Raw genomic sequence first — 17507 nt, forward strand, 5'->3', positions numbered from 1 at the left:
AGACTTGTGCATGTTATTATGTGTAAATTTTGCATGAAAAGAAACTATAAATAAATACTGAGCTCTAGTTTTAACAAATGCATGTACCTATGTAACCCAAATCTCTATCAAGATATAGAAGGTTGCCATTACACTCAATGACTTTTAAAACTTCTCTACTTTCCTAGCCACATCAGCCACATCAGACAAGAAAAAGAAGTAAAAGTCATCCAAATTGGAAGGAAAGAAGAAAAACTGACTATTTACAGATGACATGATAGTATGTATAGAAAACCCTAAAGTCTCTACCAAAAGAATATTAGAAGTAATAAATGAATTTAGTAAAGGTGCAGGATACAAGATTAATATACAGAAATCTGTTGCTTTTCTATACACGAATACTGAACTATCAGGAAGAGAAGTTAAGGAAACAATCCCATTTACATTCACATAAGAAAGAATGAAGGACCTAGGAATAAACTTAACCAAGGATGTGAAAGACCTTTACTCTGAAAACTATAAATCATTAATGAAAGAATTTGAAAATTATACAAAGAAGTGGAAAGATATCCCATGTTCTTGGATTGGAAGAATTAATATTTTTAAATTGTCCATACTACCCAATGCAATCTAAAGATTTAATGCAATCCCTATCAAAATACCTGTGACCTTTTTCACAGAACTAGAACAAATAATCCTAAAATTTATACAGAAACACAAAAGACCCTGAACTGCCAAAGCAATCTTGAGGATAAAGAACAAAGCTGGAGGACATGGAAGCAACCTAAATGTCCATCAACAGATGAATGGATAAAGAAGATGTGGCACATATATACAATGGAATATTACTCTGCCATAAAAGGGAACAAAAGTGAGTTATTTGTAATGAGTAGATGGACCTAGAGTCTGTCATATAGAGTTAAGTAAGTCAGAAAGAGAAAAACAAATACTGTATGCTAACGCATATATGTGGAATCTAGAAAAAAGGTACTGCTGAACCTAGTGGCAGAGCAGGAATAAAGATGCAGGCATAGAGAACGGACTTGAGGACACAGGGGGAAGGGGAAGCTGGGACAAAGTGAGAGAGTAGCATTGACATATATAAACTACCAAACGTCAAATGGATGGCTAGTGGGAAGCTGCTGCATAGCACAGGGAGATCAGCCTGATGATTGGTGCCCACCTAGAGAGATGGGATAGGGAAGGTGGGAGGGAGGCTCAAGAGGGAGCGGATATGGGGATATATGTATACATGTAGCTGATTCACTTTGTTGTACAGCAGACACTAACACAACACTGTAAAGCAATTATACTCCAATAAAGATGAAAAAACTTTTTTTTAGTTAAAAAAAAAGAACAAAGCTGGAGGGAATTCCCTGGCAGTCCCGTGGTTAGGACTCTGCACTTTCACTGCTGAGGGCCCGGGTTCAATCCCTGGTTGGTGACCTAAGATCTCAGAAGCCACATGGCACGGGAAAAATGAAAAAATAAAAAGCTGGAGATGTCATGCTCCCTGACTTCAGACTATACTACAAAGCTACAGTAAGCAAAACACCATGGTACTGGCATGTACACACAAGGTACACACATATAGATCAATGGAACAGAATAGAGAGCCCAGAAATAAACCCATACAGTTATGGTCAATTAATCTATGACAAAGGAGGCAAGAATATACAATGGAGAAAAGACAATCTGTTCAATAAGTTTTGCTGGGGAAACTGGAAAACTAAATATTAAAGAATGAGATTAGAACATTTCCTCATACCATATACAGAAATAAACTCAAAATGGACCTAAATTTAAGAACTGAAACCATAAAACTCCTAGCAGAAGACATAAGCAGAACACTCTGACATAAATCATAGCAATATTTTTTGATTTGTCTCCTAAAGCAAAAGAAATAAAAGCAAAAATAAACAATTGCAACCTAATTAAACTTACAAGCTTTTGTACAGTAAAGGAAACAATCAACAAAATGAAAAGACAGCCTACTGAATGGGAGAAAATATTTTCAAATGATATAGTCAATAAGGGGTTAATATCCAACATATATAAATGGCTCATATAACTATATATAAAAAAAACAAACAACCTGATTTTTTAAATGGGCAGAAGAACCTGAATAGACATTTTTTTCAAAGAAGACATACAGATGGGTAGCAGGCACATGAAAAGATTATCAACATCACTAATTATTAGAGAAATGTAAATCAAAACCACAATGAGATATCATGTCACACTTATCAGAATGACTATCATCAAAAAGCCTACAAATAACACATGTTGGAGAGGATGTGGAGAAAAGGGAACCCCGTAAACTGTTAGTGGGAATATAAATTGGTGCAGCCACTATGAAAACAGTATGGAGTTTCCTCAAAAAACTAAAGATAGAACTACCATATGATCCAATAATGCCACTGCTAAGTATATATCCAAAAAAACCAAAAACACTAATTCAAAAAGACACATGCACCCCAATGTTCATAGCAGCATTATTTACAATAGCCAAGACTTGGAAGCAACCCAAGTACCCATCAACAGATGAATGGATAAAGAAAATGTGGCACATATATACAATGGAATATTACTCAGCCATTTAAAAGAATGTAATTCTGCCGTTTGCAACAACATGGATGGACGTAGAGAGTATTATGCCTAGTGAAGTAAGTCAGACAGAGGAAGAAGACAAATACTCTTATGTTATCACTTATATGTGGAATCTAAAACATAAAGCAAATGAATGTGTATAACAAAACAGAAACAGACTCACTGGTATGAGAACAAAGTAGTGTTTACCAGTGGGGAGAGGGAAGGGGGTAGGGGCAAGATAGGGGTATAGGATTAAGAGACACAAACTATTACATATAAAATAAATAGGGCCTTCCCTGGTGGCACAGTGGTTAAGAATCCACCTGCCAATGCAGGGGACATGGGTTCAAGCCCTTGTCTGGGAAGTTCCCACATGCTGCTGAGCAACTAAGCCCATGTGCCACAACTACTGAGCCTGTGCTCTAGAGCCCACGAGCCACAACTACTGAGCCCACATGCCACAACTACTGAAGCCCACGTGCCTAGAGCCCGTGCTCCACAACAAGAGAAGACACCGCAATGAGAAGCCCGTGGACCCCAAAGAAGAGTAGCCCCTGCTCGCCACAATTAGAGAAAGCCCGCTCGCAGCAATGAAAACCCAATGCAGCCAAAAATAAATATGTACATACATACACAAATAAAAATAAATAAATAAGTAAGCAACAAGGATATATTGTACAGCACAGGGAAATGTAGCCATAATTTCATAATAGCTTTAAATGGAATATAATCTATAAAGTATTGAATAACTATGTTGTATACCTGAAACTAATACAATATTATAAATCAACTGTACTTCAATTTTTTAAAAGAAATTAAATAAACAAATCTTCTCTACTTATATCAAATGATTGTCTTATTCTCTGTTGTATCCTCACTACCTAAATTAATGCCTGGCACATAACAGGTGCTCAATAAATATGTGTTGAATAAGTGAACATGTGATATGGTATTAATTAAATCAGTATTCTTTCATCCAGGGTTGGGTTTTGTTAGCCTTGTGCGTTTTATTACATGAGCAGAATTCAGTAATGTGTGAGCACAAAAGTCTTTTACTTTTGTAAAAGAGAGTAAAAGAGAGTAAAAGTCTTTTACTCTCTTTTCAAATTCTCTGATGGCTGCTTCTTTTTCTGCCCTGGATGAAATCTCATGAAGGTCAAACAAACTTCATTCCTGGTTAAAGCTTTTCCTTTCCCCAAGCTCAGTCCTGCTTCAGGCTGGAAACCTGCAGTGGGGGTAGTGGCACAGACTACTTTTATTTTGTTTTCTATGTTTACATCTCCACTTCCTCCTCCTTAACTACTAGCTGGTCAAGATTTTAGATTCCTCCAGGTTTGGGTTGTGAAGGGGAAGGTGACAGAGCTTCTCCGATGTCTCAGATGTATACCATGCATGGTCAGTTCCGGACAGTCACTAATGATCCTAGCTTTCAGCCCTTGGGTTTCTGAGGTTTCAACCCTCAGCTGGATCCCCTGGGTGCTCAGCCAAGCAGCCTTCTTGCTGGACTCCCTTTTAAAATGGCTCCTATCACCAACCAACCTGGGAACATTTTGCTACAGTTGATTTATCACACATCCATCCATCCATCCATCCACCCCTCTAGCATCCCATTAATCCATCTTATTTTTGGTGCATAACAAAGTAAGTTGCTGACATAAGTACACTTTCTCCTGGGAAAGACTCACACGTATCCACAGTTGGTGAACGTGCAGCTGGTTTGCAGCATTCTCTCTGTGTCTCTAATTGCCTTTGGTTTTCTCAGGAAAGTATCAGATTCCAGTTCCCTGTATTCCCCCAGACTCCAGACAACATATATCAAGTTCTCCAAGTGTTTCCCTGAAAGCTCCTCTCACATAGCTTGAGGTAAGGGGAAGCATCTCTTTTTTTTCCCCTGTGGGAGGTATGGGTAGGTTTCAAGAATCTTCAAAGCAGTACTCTGCATGAGTCATCAGTCTCCCTGCTCACCCCCCCCTCTATGGGCTGGAGATGAGTGATGAATAATACTGAGCCACAATTTCTTGGCATATCTTACATGGTGGACCAACATCTGACTTTAGATGTACAGGTATTTGTCATCTATCTACTGTCCTTTGGGGACCCAGTCAAAACAAACAGCATGAATGTCATTTTACATGTTCATTTATTTAACAAATGTTTTTTGAGCACCTGTTCTGTGCCAGGCACTAGTCTAGGTAGTAAGGATACAACAGTGAACAAGACAAAGTTCCTGCTCTCATGGAATTTACCATTTAGTCTGGGCAACAGACAATAAGCATAATTTTTTTTTAAAAAAAAAAGATAATTTCATGTAGAGATGAATGTTATTATAACATAGTATTAGTTTAAGTTATACAGGGACTTCCCTGGTGGTGCAGTGGTTAAGAATCTGCCTGCCAATGCAGGGGACACAGGTTCGATCCCTGGTCCGGGAAGACCCCACATGGCACAAAGCAACTAAGACCATGCACCACAACTACTGAGCCTGCGCTCTAGAGCCCGAAAGCTACAACTACTGAGCCCCAGTGCTGCAACTACTGAAGCCTGCATGCTCCAGGGCTTGCGTGCCACAAGAGGAGAAGCCACCACAATGAGAAGGCCGTGCACCTCAATGAAGACCCAATGCAGCCAAAAAATAAAAAAAGTGTACAACATAATGATTGATATATATATTGATATATAGTACAAAATGATTACCATGATAAATTTAGTTAACATCCATCACCACAGTTATAATTTTTTTTCTCGTGATGAGAACTTTTTTTTTTAAGATGAGAACTTTTAAAATCTATTTTCTTAGCAACTTTCAAATATACAGCACAGCATTGTTAACTATAGTCACATGCCATATATTACATCCCAAGGACTTATCATATAACTGGAAGTTTGTACCTTTTCACTTTCACCCATTTTGCCTACCCTCCTCTTCCCTTCTCTGGCAACCACCAATCTGTTCTCTGTATCTATGAGTTTGGCGTTTTTTCAGATTCCACTTATAAGTGAGATCATACTGTATTTGTCTTTATCTGACTGATTTATTTCACTTAGCATAATGCCCTCAAGGTCCACCCATGTTGTCACAAATAGCAGAATTACCTTTTTTAAATGAATAATATTCCTATATATGTATATCACATCTTTATTCATTCATCTGTCAATTAACACTTAGGTTAATTGACATTTCCACATCTTGTCTATTGTAAATAATGCTGCAACAAACGGGGGTATAGCTATCTTTTCATGATAGTGATTTTGTTACCTTTGAATAAATACCCAGAAGTGGGATTGCTGGATCGTATGGTAGTTCTATTTTTAATTTTTTGAGGAACCCTTATACTGTTTTCCATAGTGGTTGCACCAATGGGAATTTGACATTTTGGCCAAATAACAAGGCTAGAACATAGCTGAAGTTGAGTGTATATCTCACTTTTTTGCAGGAGAGTAACATGATCTAAGGGGAAGAGGGTAGTTAAGGTGACAGACCATGGAATCATAGCTGCATAAAGATAGTATTAACCAAAAATTACTAGAGGTAATACCTGCATGTTTTTAGCATATAAGATAAATCCACCAAAATTCCTAAATAGTGGCAAACTGATAGGAAAAAAAGGTCTCATTGACAATATCAGTGTGTGATGGAAAGATCACTGCTAGACTAAGAGTCAACAACTTGGGTTTAAATCTTAGCTACACCCCTTCCAGGCCATGTGTCCCTAAAAGTCACGTAAGCCTATCCGAGCCTCAGTTTCCTCGTGTACACATTGCACAGAGTTGTTGAGAGACTCAAGTTAAGAGAATGAATGAGAGAACATACTGCAAGCTCTAGAGGAGTGGTTCTCAATCTGGGACACTTAAAACTAAGATGCTCAGGCCCTTCCTTAAACCAATGAAGTTAGACTCTTGAGCAAATAATCTTCCAGTCACACAGAGTAACTATAAGATCTTAAGTCAGATCATGACACTCGACTCTAAACCCTCCAATGGACCTTCCCATCTCAAAGTCAAAGTCCTTCAAGTGATGACTGAGGCCCCATGATCAGGCCCCACCTCTGACCTCACTTCCTCCTCTTCACCCTCACTAACCAAGCCCCAGGCACACTGGCCCCTTGCAGTTCCCCTAACATTCCAAATGTATTCCCACCCGGGAGCCTTTGTTTTTGCTGCTGCCACTCTTGTCGCAGTTATCCCACAGGGATCAAGCTCTCACTTCAGGCCTTAGCTGGAAGGCTAAAACCTTTGACTGCGGCCCTCCCTGATCACCCTCTTTACAATATCAGGCATGCATACAATCCCTTTCCCCTTTCTAGCTTTTTCCATAGTACTTATCACTACCTAAAATGCTACATATTTTATTTGTTTTGTTTGTTTATTGATTATCTTTTTCTACTAGAATATAAGCTCCATAAGGTCAGGGATTTTGTTTGTTTGGTTTGTCCACTGCTGGGTAGTCCCAGTGCTTAAAAATGTAGAATCCCTCAGTATATATTCACTGTTGCTAATCCAAATGCATCTGCTGAGCATGCACCTTACCCAGCCTAAAAACTTCAGTAATGGCTCATTGCCCACTCTAAATGTATTCCGTGCTTTCCTACCTCCCTGACTTTGCTCATGTGGTTCTTCCTACTCTGTATGCCCTTCCAATCTTGACACTCATTTCCTCCATTTCCTGGATGAAAAAGATCCTCCTCAAAATTCCTCTAGCTGGTTGGGCCACATCCTGCCTTAAATTGTCTGTGTACTGTGTATAATTTTTTATGTAATTATTTCCTTTCTGAGTGTACACTCCTTGAAAACAGTGTTACTCAGCAATGTTTGTTGAATGAATGAATAAACTTACTTTTGTAGCTGACTCAGACATTCACCAAAAGAAGGAAGAGAGGTAATTAAATGGTAGGTTTAAATGGCAGCCCCCTACCCCACCCCACCTAGCTCTTGCAAAAATACAGGTTGCATGTGAGTAAAATAGAAACAGAAGATGATAGCATCCAAAAATAATTTGTGGATGGTAAGATCAACCACACGAAAGATCAACAACTATAAACTGCCTTATGAATAGTTTAGGTAAGAACGAGTTGAAAAGGAATGAAATTATTGCATAAAGGGACTCGGAGAGCCAACTAAAAATTAGACATGACATTCATTTTTATGGTGGTGAGGTCTTTAAGCCAAGCCAGCTAAAAACAGGAAATAACCTCCCAGGTTTATTATGATGTCCTTCAGATTATTTTTATGAACTATTCCAAATCTCAATCTTTTTAGAGGATGTTCTCTTATGATAGTGAAAACAATAAATCTCTGACATTTCCCCTTCATTTGGAAGTGCTGTGTAATCTGAAATTGAAAAATCTCCTTCAACTCAATGTGGAGTCTTTTCTCCTGACTTTAAAAACCTTTGTTAACAAGCTATCTAGGTTTTTCAAGTCAGTGAGTCATATCCTCAGCTCCCCAAACCTAGGTTCTTTCTGGAATGTCCTTTCTCAACAAGCAGGAGCTCACCTTATCAGCAGGGCTTGATTTTGGGAGACAGGAATTTATGAAGCTCAACCTGTGAATACATAACTCTTGATCACCTTGGTATGTTACCAAGTTTTCCTAAGGCTTCCACCAACTTGACTGAGTAAGACATGTATCACCAATCTTGGAAGGGAAAATAAGAAGTGCTAGTTAAATAACTAAAGCTGGCAGAGATAAAGCCTCTGAAAAACATCCCACTCCACATACCATCAAAAGAAATACATGTTATGGATGAGAGAATTTGTTTGTTTTTCCTTTTCTTGAGTTTTAAATGTTTTTAAATAAATAATATCATAGCAATAAGAGCAAAATGAAAAAGAAAAAGATCACTCAGCACCTCACCTTTTTAACAGATGAAGGATTTTTTCTCTAGTCTCTGTGCATCTACATGCATAGACATATATAGGACATAGTTTTAATTCATGTAACCTAGAGGGTCTCAGGACTTTTGTACAATGGAATGTTGGCCCACTCTCTGGAAATGAGGTAGGAAGAAAAAACTGTGCCGCGTCCCCTCCCCTGGGGCCTGTATAAATGAGATCTGGGAGCTTGGGAGGAACCCGAAGCAGACTGGGGGAATCTGAGAGATGAGACCCATGACTGATCCCAGAGTATGCTTCACTCAGCCTGAGGCATGACCCAGGAGGTACAGACACCTGTCACTGACCCTAGAACACAGCAGGGTTTCTCCACAAGATCTCCAATATCATTTCTATTCCTTTAAACAAAGCTGGAATCTCCATGTTGACAATTACATCAAATCAATACTCCCTTGCCAGACCATCTAGGCCCTGTATTAGCTTGGCCTGTGGGTAGAAGGTGGTATTTGATAAAGGCTGAGAGGAAAAAAGGTAACAATATAAAATTGTGTTGGAGATACAGGAAATACTTCCTGGTGGTGATTTCATCCCCAAAGATTCAACACCAGAGTCAACAAGAAACTACACAGGCAAGGTGTTTTTTTGTTGTCTCACCTGCTTATAAAACCCCGGTTCCTCCGCCAGTCCTTCCACAACCAGAGATGGCAGAACTCTTAAGGAAGATGACTGTAGCAGTCCTGGGCTTGTTTCTTCTGGCTGTCTGCCCTGTTTCTTCACGTTGACTTGTAACAGGCCAGCCTTTCACCTCTCTTTCATGTAGAGACCTTGGGGTCTCTAGTTTCCCAGCTGTGCAGAACCCTAACAAGCTGCATTTCACAGGCTTTCAACTGGTGAAGGTCTCCGAAAGAGAAACAACAGGAACTGCAGTCCCTGGCAGTCAAGAATAAAGATCTGAAAAAAAAAAAAAAGAATAAAGATCTGTAAAGGCTGTTCATAATGACCCCTTGCTGAGTAGTAATAATAACAATAGCTTAAGTGGATTGTGCCAGTAACAGTGCTGAGTCCCTTCCAGAAAGCATCTCATTTAATTGTCACAACGATCCTTGAGGGAGGAATTATTGTCTTTTTTTTTTTTTTTCACGAGGGGAAACTGAGACATATATCTAAATTAGCTGACATGAGGAACTTCCCTGACGGTCCAGTGGTTAGGACTCTGTGCTTCCACTGCAGGGGGCATGGGTTCGATCCCTACTTGGGGAACTAAGACCCCACATGCCACAGGGCCAAAAAATAAAATAATATAAAAGGCACTACACAGATTTTTAAATATAAATAAGTAAATAAAGTAGCTTACATGAGATCCAGGACAGTATAGTTAGAAAGTGGCAGAACTTGAATTTGAATACAGCAAGCAAAGGAATCTAAGGAGACCACACTTTCCTTATAGTGAGACGCTTCCTCAGAACTCAAGCCTGAATGCGGTGGCAATGGGAGGAGCAGGGGGTAGAGGGGAGTCTGATGGAGTCCCACACACACCTACCCTTCCCCCGTCTCCTCCCCAGCTCACCAAGTCTCTCCTTCTCTCCTGCTCTTCTTCCCATTCTGCCACACCCTTTCCCTGCTCTCCATCCTTTAGTTTTTTCTTCTCTGCCTATTTTCTCACCCTGTAAATGCTCTACTCGGAAGCATGCAGCCCTAAAACAGCTGCCAGCCCTGGCTCTGGAATGTGACTGATTACTACGTTGCTAGACCCAGAAATGAACAGAGTGAGACCGGAAGTCCAAAGTATCCAGTCTCCCTATGCTCACTGAAGTCAGGGCCTGTGGGTTAGCAGTTGATAGCATTGTAGCACTTTCAAAGGTGTAACTCAGTCCTGCCTCTTTGCCTACTCCACCTGTGACCCTGTGGCATCCTTTGAAGTATGTCTTGTGTAACATCTTGCAATTCCACTGCTGCAGGGGAAAGATGTTTGCATGCAGTGGGAATCTGTGACTCATTGCTATTAATTCTTATTCCTTCTGATATCTAGGTTGGTGCTTTTGTGCCTTTATGTTCTTGAAATTTTATGTTAGTTTGGACTCAGTTTCAAAAGCATTAAGGTGTAGGTTTGAAAGGATTCAGGTATTCTTTTTACTGCCAGAGGAAAGTGTGTTCTGAGAGAAATATACGCATTGTATTCCGAGGAAAACATTCATAGCCGTTATATATTGTAGAAAGTTGGACAATGTTAGGTGATAAAATTCACTCCCTAGCACTCTTGCTAAGAGTGCTACACCATTCATTCATGCATTCAACATATATTTAAATATGTCAGAAGTGATACATGCTATAAGTAAATTAAAGCTTGGTAAAGGAATAGAAAATGTAGAAGGGCTATTTTAGATAGCATGGTCAGGGAAGGCCTCACTGAAAAAAGTGACATTTAAGCAAAGCCCTGAAAGGACTAAGGGAATGAGCCATGGAAACATCTGGGGAAGAATATTCTACACAGAAAAACAGCAAGTGCAATGGCCCTGAGATGGAAATGAGCTTGGTGAGCTTGAAGGAGGGCAAGAAAACGAGTTAGATTAGAATGGACCCTGGAGGAAAGAAGCACTGTCACAGAGGTTTGCAGAGCCTGCTGGGCAGTAATAAATAGCTTTAACTGGATTGTAAATGTGATGAGAAATCACTGGAAGAATTTGAGTAGGATAGTGAGAAGATCTGACTTGTTTAGAAAGATCACTCTGGCCTCTGGTTAAATAATGGACATTGGTGAGCAGGGGTGGAAGCAGAGGAGCAAGTTGAAAGGTTATTACGGTAGCCAGTGTAAGAGGATGAGGGCTCTTGGGTGTGAGATATATTTTGTAGATAGAAATAAGAGGATCTGAAGGATTTGGATGTGGGTTGTGAGGGAAAGGGAAGATTCAAGCTCACCTGTAGCTTTGCAGCCTGAACCATGGGTGAATCATGGAGCCATTTACTAAGATTGGAAAAGTCTGGGAGGAAGATAGTAAAGGAAGTGTTCAGTTTTGCACATATTAAGTTTGAGATTGCCTAAGACATCCAAGTAGAGATGCCAAGTAGGTAGTTGTGAAGCAAGTCTGGAGCACATTGAGGGGTGATATCTAGTGTGATGTTGACTAAGACACTTTTCTTACCACCCCTGTTAGTCAATAGTTAGAGATTTGAATTTCAAAAATGGAATTCACCTCCTACAAGGGCACTGCACTCCATCTTGCAAACCCATGTTCTCTGTCTCAATGCTACATGTAGGGGAGTATTAACTGAGATGTTAAGGCTTATGGTGTTCACCATCAAATCCTCCAATAGTGCCCCTTGAGCAATTAATATTTGACATTTCCAAAGGGCCTCAACTAGTGAGACACTGTGCTCCTTTAAATACTATCCTTAAATCAAGCAGAAACTCTGGCCAACAGAAGTAGCTGAACACAAGAAATTCATGTTCCATAATATCTGCAAATCATTTTCAGGCATATTAACTACTTTTAGAGGATGCAGTGAGTCACAGATTTAAAGTTGTGGAGCGTGGATTCTGGATGTGGAAAGCCCACATTGAAAGCACATACTATTCAAATGTTGCTGGATGGAAGCCCAGAACTTATGCCACAGGGTCACTTCACCTGACATGAGTTGATCTAGATTATTTACAGAACACTGAAGTCGAAGGATTGCATCATATTTAGAAGGTTGAGGATATATGCCTCAGGGTACTTCAGAGTATTTAACAGAATTAATAAATAGCCACACATCCAAAAATGGAAGATTTTTTTCTCAGCCACAACATTTTAAGAATCAATAAAGACTTTGCCCACAATGTTTTCTCATGAGGTGTTTTTTGCCAGAATTACTGAATAAGCCAGGACTTCTTCAACATTACAGTGTTCACACAGCTGATCTTGCCGAGGACATCTGTGTGGAGAGTGTATCACCTGTCCTTTATAGAGATGAAGACTTTTGGGAAGGAACACGGGGACCTGAGTGCAGAGCATCTGTGCCATTAGAAAGTCTGATTGAAAAAGGCATCAGCAGAATTCTCAAGGTATTTCCCAAGAGACTGGGAACTTACAAGGCCCATTCTGGCTTTGTCCCCTTTAATTGGGTCAAGTCTGTTTGGCTTCTCTTCTTTCAAGGGAGTTGCTTACCAACTAGACCCCATTATTGCATTCATTCACTTGAAAACTAGACAGGTATATCTTTGCTATTAGAAAAACATATAGGGCTTCCCTGGTGGCGCAGTGGTTGAGAATCCGCCTGCCGATGCAGGGGACATGGGTTCGTGCCCCGGTCCGGGAAGATCCCACATGCCGCGGAGCGGAGGGGCCCGTGAGCCATGGCCGCTGAGCCTGCGCATCCGGAGCCTGTGCTCCGCAACGGGAGAGGCCACAACAGTGAGAGGCCCGCGTACCACAAAAACAAAAAAAACAGAAAAAAAAAAAAAAAAAAAAGAAAAACATATAGAGAGCTTGGTTATCACACAAGGCCTCTTTAGATCAGTTGCGTGTACCACTGTGTGCTGTATCAATTGTGTAACCAGAGACATTAACAACAGGCATAGGCTTTGAATGGGACAGGTCAGAGTTTTGTTTTTGTTTTTTTGCAGTACGCGGGCCTCTCACCATTGTGGCCTCTCCTGTTGCGGAGCTCAGGCTCCGGACGCCCAGGCTCAGCAGCCATGGCTCACGGGCCCAGCCGCTCCGCGGCATACGGGATCTTCCCAGACCGGGGCACGAACCCGTGTCCCCTGCATCGGCAGGCGAACTCTCAACCACTACGCCACCAGGGAAGTCCCAGGTCAGAGTTTGGAGTCCAGCTTTGCCACTTACTGCTCTGGTGGCCAAATTCAGGTAAGTGTAAAATTGGGATAATCACAGTACCCATCTCATAGGGTTACTGTGAGAATTAGATGAGTTAACGTCCTCAGAGAGGTTAGAAGAATACCTAGAACATAGAAAGCACACAATAAGTGTTAGCTCCTATTGTTATTAGAATCATCATTTTTAAAGACCATTGGCAAAGAGATTTTTTGGAACTATAGACCCAGTATAAATAAGATACTTAAGTAGACCCTCATTAAGTTTCTGCAGTTAGATAACCCCATGTTCTTTGTAACTTCAGAGAATGAAGTTTGATATATATCTTGACCTAGCTCAAGGTTATCAGTGACTCGTATTTTTTTTTACTGAAGTGAAATTCACATAATATAAAATTAACTATTTTAAAATGTGCAATTCAGTGGCATTGAATGCAGTCACAATTCTGTGCAAGAATCACTTCCATCTAGTTACAAACCATTTTATCACTCCTAAAGGAGGCCCATACCCATAAGCAGTTATTTGCCTTTCGACACAGCCCCCGCCAACCGCTAAACTGTTTCTGTCTCTATAGATTTACCTATTCTGGATATTTTACATAAATGGAATCACATAATATGTGACCTTTTGTGCTGGCTCCTTTCACTTACAGTGACTTATTATTGAAGAGGAAACTGCAGATCTCCAAAGAATCACCATCTCATCATCCCATCATCTCTGATATGCTTGGAATTTTCCCATGCTTAATGGAGACTTATCTCTAGGATTTCAGATTCTGCCCTCTGTTAAAGAAATGCTTTAATCAACAGTGGGTGGATTGGGGGGAAAACTCCAGGAAGTTCTAAATCACTTCAACATATCAGGTATCTGAGAAAAATGATGCCCTCAACATGTGGAGATTTTGTCAAGGGTGCAGTTTAATTCTGTCATTTTATAGAGAAGGACTTTGTGACCTAGTGTTGTTTTCTTTGGCTGCTATAAGACACATACAACTGTTGATGCACTTATTACAGAAACAATTCCTGGGCTCCGCAACGGGAGAAGCCACAACAGTGAGAGGCCCGTGTACCGCAAAAAAAAAAAAAAAAAAAATTCCTTTTATGATGTAATATTATTTAACAACAAATCAGATTGGAAGAGAGAACAATGTTGGGTAAGCTAAAGGAGGGAGGCAGGTATGGATTCTCCGTAGAGGGTAAGGGAGCACATTGTAGTAGGCTAGAAGCTTCTTGAGGCCAGGGGCCATGTCTGATTTGTTTACTTCTGTATGTCCAGTGCCTTGAACAGCACCTGACATAGAGTGGGTGCTTAGTAAGTATTTAATGAATGAATAGATAATGAATGAATCTCAGAATAAATACACTGAGTAAAAGAAGAGTACATGCTATAAGATTCTATTTATATAAAATTCTAAAAATTGCAAACTATAGTGAGAGAAAAGCAGGTAGGTATTTTCAGTTTATTGAAGTATGCCTTGCTGTTTTAAAAATAAAAAGACGTTGCCTGGTGTTTCTCGTCTGAGTAATTATTGGTAGTTATTATTGGTAGTTCCCCAAAATGGAGAACGATGAGCTCTGTTTGGGACATACTGAGTTTGGGGCAACCATGGAATATCCTTATAGACATGTGAGTAAGTTTTTGGATATGAGTCTCTCTAAGGAGGAGTATTTGAGCTAAAGCTGTTCTTTCAACAGCTGAAACGTGCACATCGAATTTTGCGACATCAGCCATTAAGTTTGAATGATGACAGAAGCCAGACTAGAGTAGTTGGAAAGAGAAGTAAAGAAATGTAGACAGAAAAGTAGACAACGATAAGTTTGGCTGTTCTGGAAAAAGAGAAAAAAAAATAGGGCAATTACTGGAGGAGGTGTCTTCTGAGGATGGTCCTCAATGATACCTTGGAGCCCCAAACCTTCCCCCAGCCGCCTTGCCTTTGGTTCACATCACTTTTAGTTGAGTCCTCTGTTCCTTGGGCTCAAAGCACCCTGACTAGTACTCTCCTTTTTCCTTCTTTCGCACCTCTTTCAGTCAATCACAAAGTCCTTTTACTCCTATTTCTTTAATGGTGCTTAAATCTGTTCACTTCTCTTAACCCATCGCCAACGTCCTAGCGCGAGCCGCCATTATCTGATTACTGCAGAATCCAAAGGTTCTGCTCATAGTGAAGCAGCCAAGTACATCTCTCCTGGAGTCACTGGGTTCAAATCCCAGCTTGCTCCTTAGGAGCTTAGTGACTTCCCTGTGCCTCAGTTAAAAGTACCTTCTTGCCAAGATTTTGTGAGAGTTAAAATGCAATAAAGTCTGTGCAGCGTTTCCTGTTTTTTTAAAAAAAATTATCTTTTTTTTTCTCTACTATCCACTTAATTGCTTGTGTTGTTTGTTTTGTTTGGAAAGTCTTCCCTGGACATCACCAACTGGTTAAATCCTATGTGTTTTTAAACTTCAGTTAGGGTGCCAGCTCCTTAAGGAAGGATTTCTTGATTGACCTACACTTTACCTTGCTGAAGCACTCTGTCAGAGCGCTTATCATACTTTTTGCCTCTTATTATTATTATTATTTTGCTTCTGAATCCCGCACTACTTAATGATGAATGCTTTGAAGGCAAGGATGGTGTTTTTAGCCTTGAAAAAGGTTATTGGCATAAAGTCCCAGGAGGAGATAAGTGTTAGTTAAAACAAGGAGCCTGATAAACTGTATGATTCCAACTGTATAACATTCTGGGAAAGGCAAAACTATGGAGACAGGAAAATGATCAGTGGTTTCCAGGGGTTTGAGAGGAGGGAGGCATGACTAGGCAGAGCACAGAGGATATTTAGGGCAGTGAAACTACCCTAGTACATAACGTGTGATCATTACATGTCCTTATATATTTGTCGAAACCCACAGAATGTATAACACCAAGAATGATCTTAATGCAAACTATGGACTTTGAGTGATTATGATGTGTCACGGTAGGTTCATCAATTGTGACAAATGCACCACTCCGGAATATAGTTCTGGAAACCATGCATGTGTGGGGTAAGGAGATATATGGGAACTCTCTTTATATATATAATATATATACACACACACATATATATGTGTATATATATATATATATATATATATACACAAAGATAGATAGATAGATATATCTTTGAAGAAATAATCATCCCTGCCTTCATGGAGACAGACATCAAACAAATAATTAGGCAAACTATCATTTATTTAACATTAAGAAGCACTATGGAGCATAGGGTTTTCCCTGAGAAAGCAAAACTTAAGGTGATGCATCACCTTGAGGTCTGCCCTCAAGGACAGGGAGGAGTTAAACCAATTAAAAAGGCTCTTTAAAGAGCCTAAGGGCCAGAGTGAACAGTGTGTTCCAGGACCAAAGGAGAGTAGGTACAGGCAGGTCAGACTAGTTGGAGCACCGTGAGCTAAGGAGGTAAAACCTGGGAGGTGAAAAGAGGACAGACCTACAGGGCTTGCAGTCACAGAGTCCTAAGGACAGTGGGGTGCCATCAAAAGGTTTTAAATAGAAAAGGGATATGGTCAGATTTGAATTTAAAAAAAAAAAAATCTCTCTGGCTGCTGCGTGAAAGAATGGATCAGAAGGAACAACCTGAATGTGGCTAGATCAGGAGGGAGAGTACTGCAAGAGTCCAGGGGAGGAAGAGCATATTGCAAATGTGAAATACTTAGCTCCTTGCAGGCATGCTCCATGTGGCCATGAGCAATGCAGACAATGCAGTGGGGGAAGACAATGGGGAAAGAGGAAAAGCATGCGAAAAAGGCAGGAAATGTGAGCAGATAGTTCATGGAGCAATAAAGCTCAATAAATGGGCTTCGATCGTGATATATAATGCTTTTTATTTTTTAAAAATTTATTTATTTATTTATTTTTGGTCGTGTTGGGTCTTCATTGCTGGGTCTTTGTTGCTGCACAGGCTTTCTCTAGTTGCGGTGAGCAGGGGTTTCTCTTCGTTGTGGTGCACGGCTTCTCATTGCGGTGGCTTCTCTTGTTTCAGAGCTCAGGCTCTAGGCAGGTGGGTTTCAGTAGCTGTGGCACATGGGCTCAGTAGTTGTGGCTCGCGGGCTCTAGAGCACAGGCTCAGTAGTTGTGGCACATGGGTTTAGTTGCTCCACGGCACGTGGGATCTTCCCGGACCAGGGATCTTCCCGGACCAGGGATCGAACCCATGTCGCCTGCATTGGCAGGCGCATTCTTAACCACTGTGCCACCAGAGAAGGTCCCAATGCTTTTAAAATAACATCACTTTTATAACAATGATAATAAAATTTAAAAAC

The sequence above is a fragment of the Kogia breviceps genome, chromosome 3, assembly GCF_026419965.1.
Source record: "Kogia breviceps isolate mKogBre1 chromosome 3, mKogBre1 haplotype 1, whole genome shotgun sequence".
NCBI lineage: Eukaryota > Metazoa > Chordata > Mammalia > Artiodactyla > Physeteridae > Kogia > Kogia breviceps.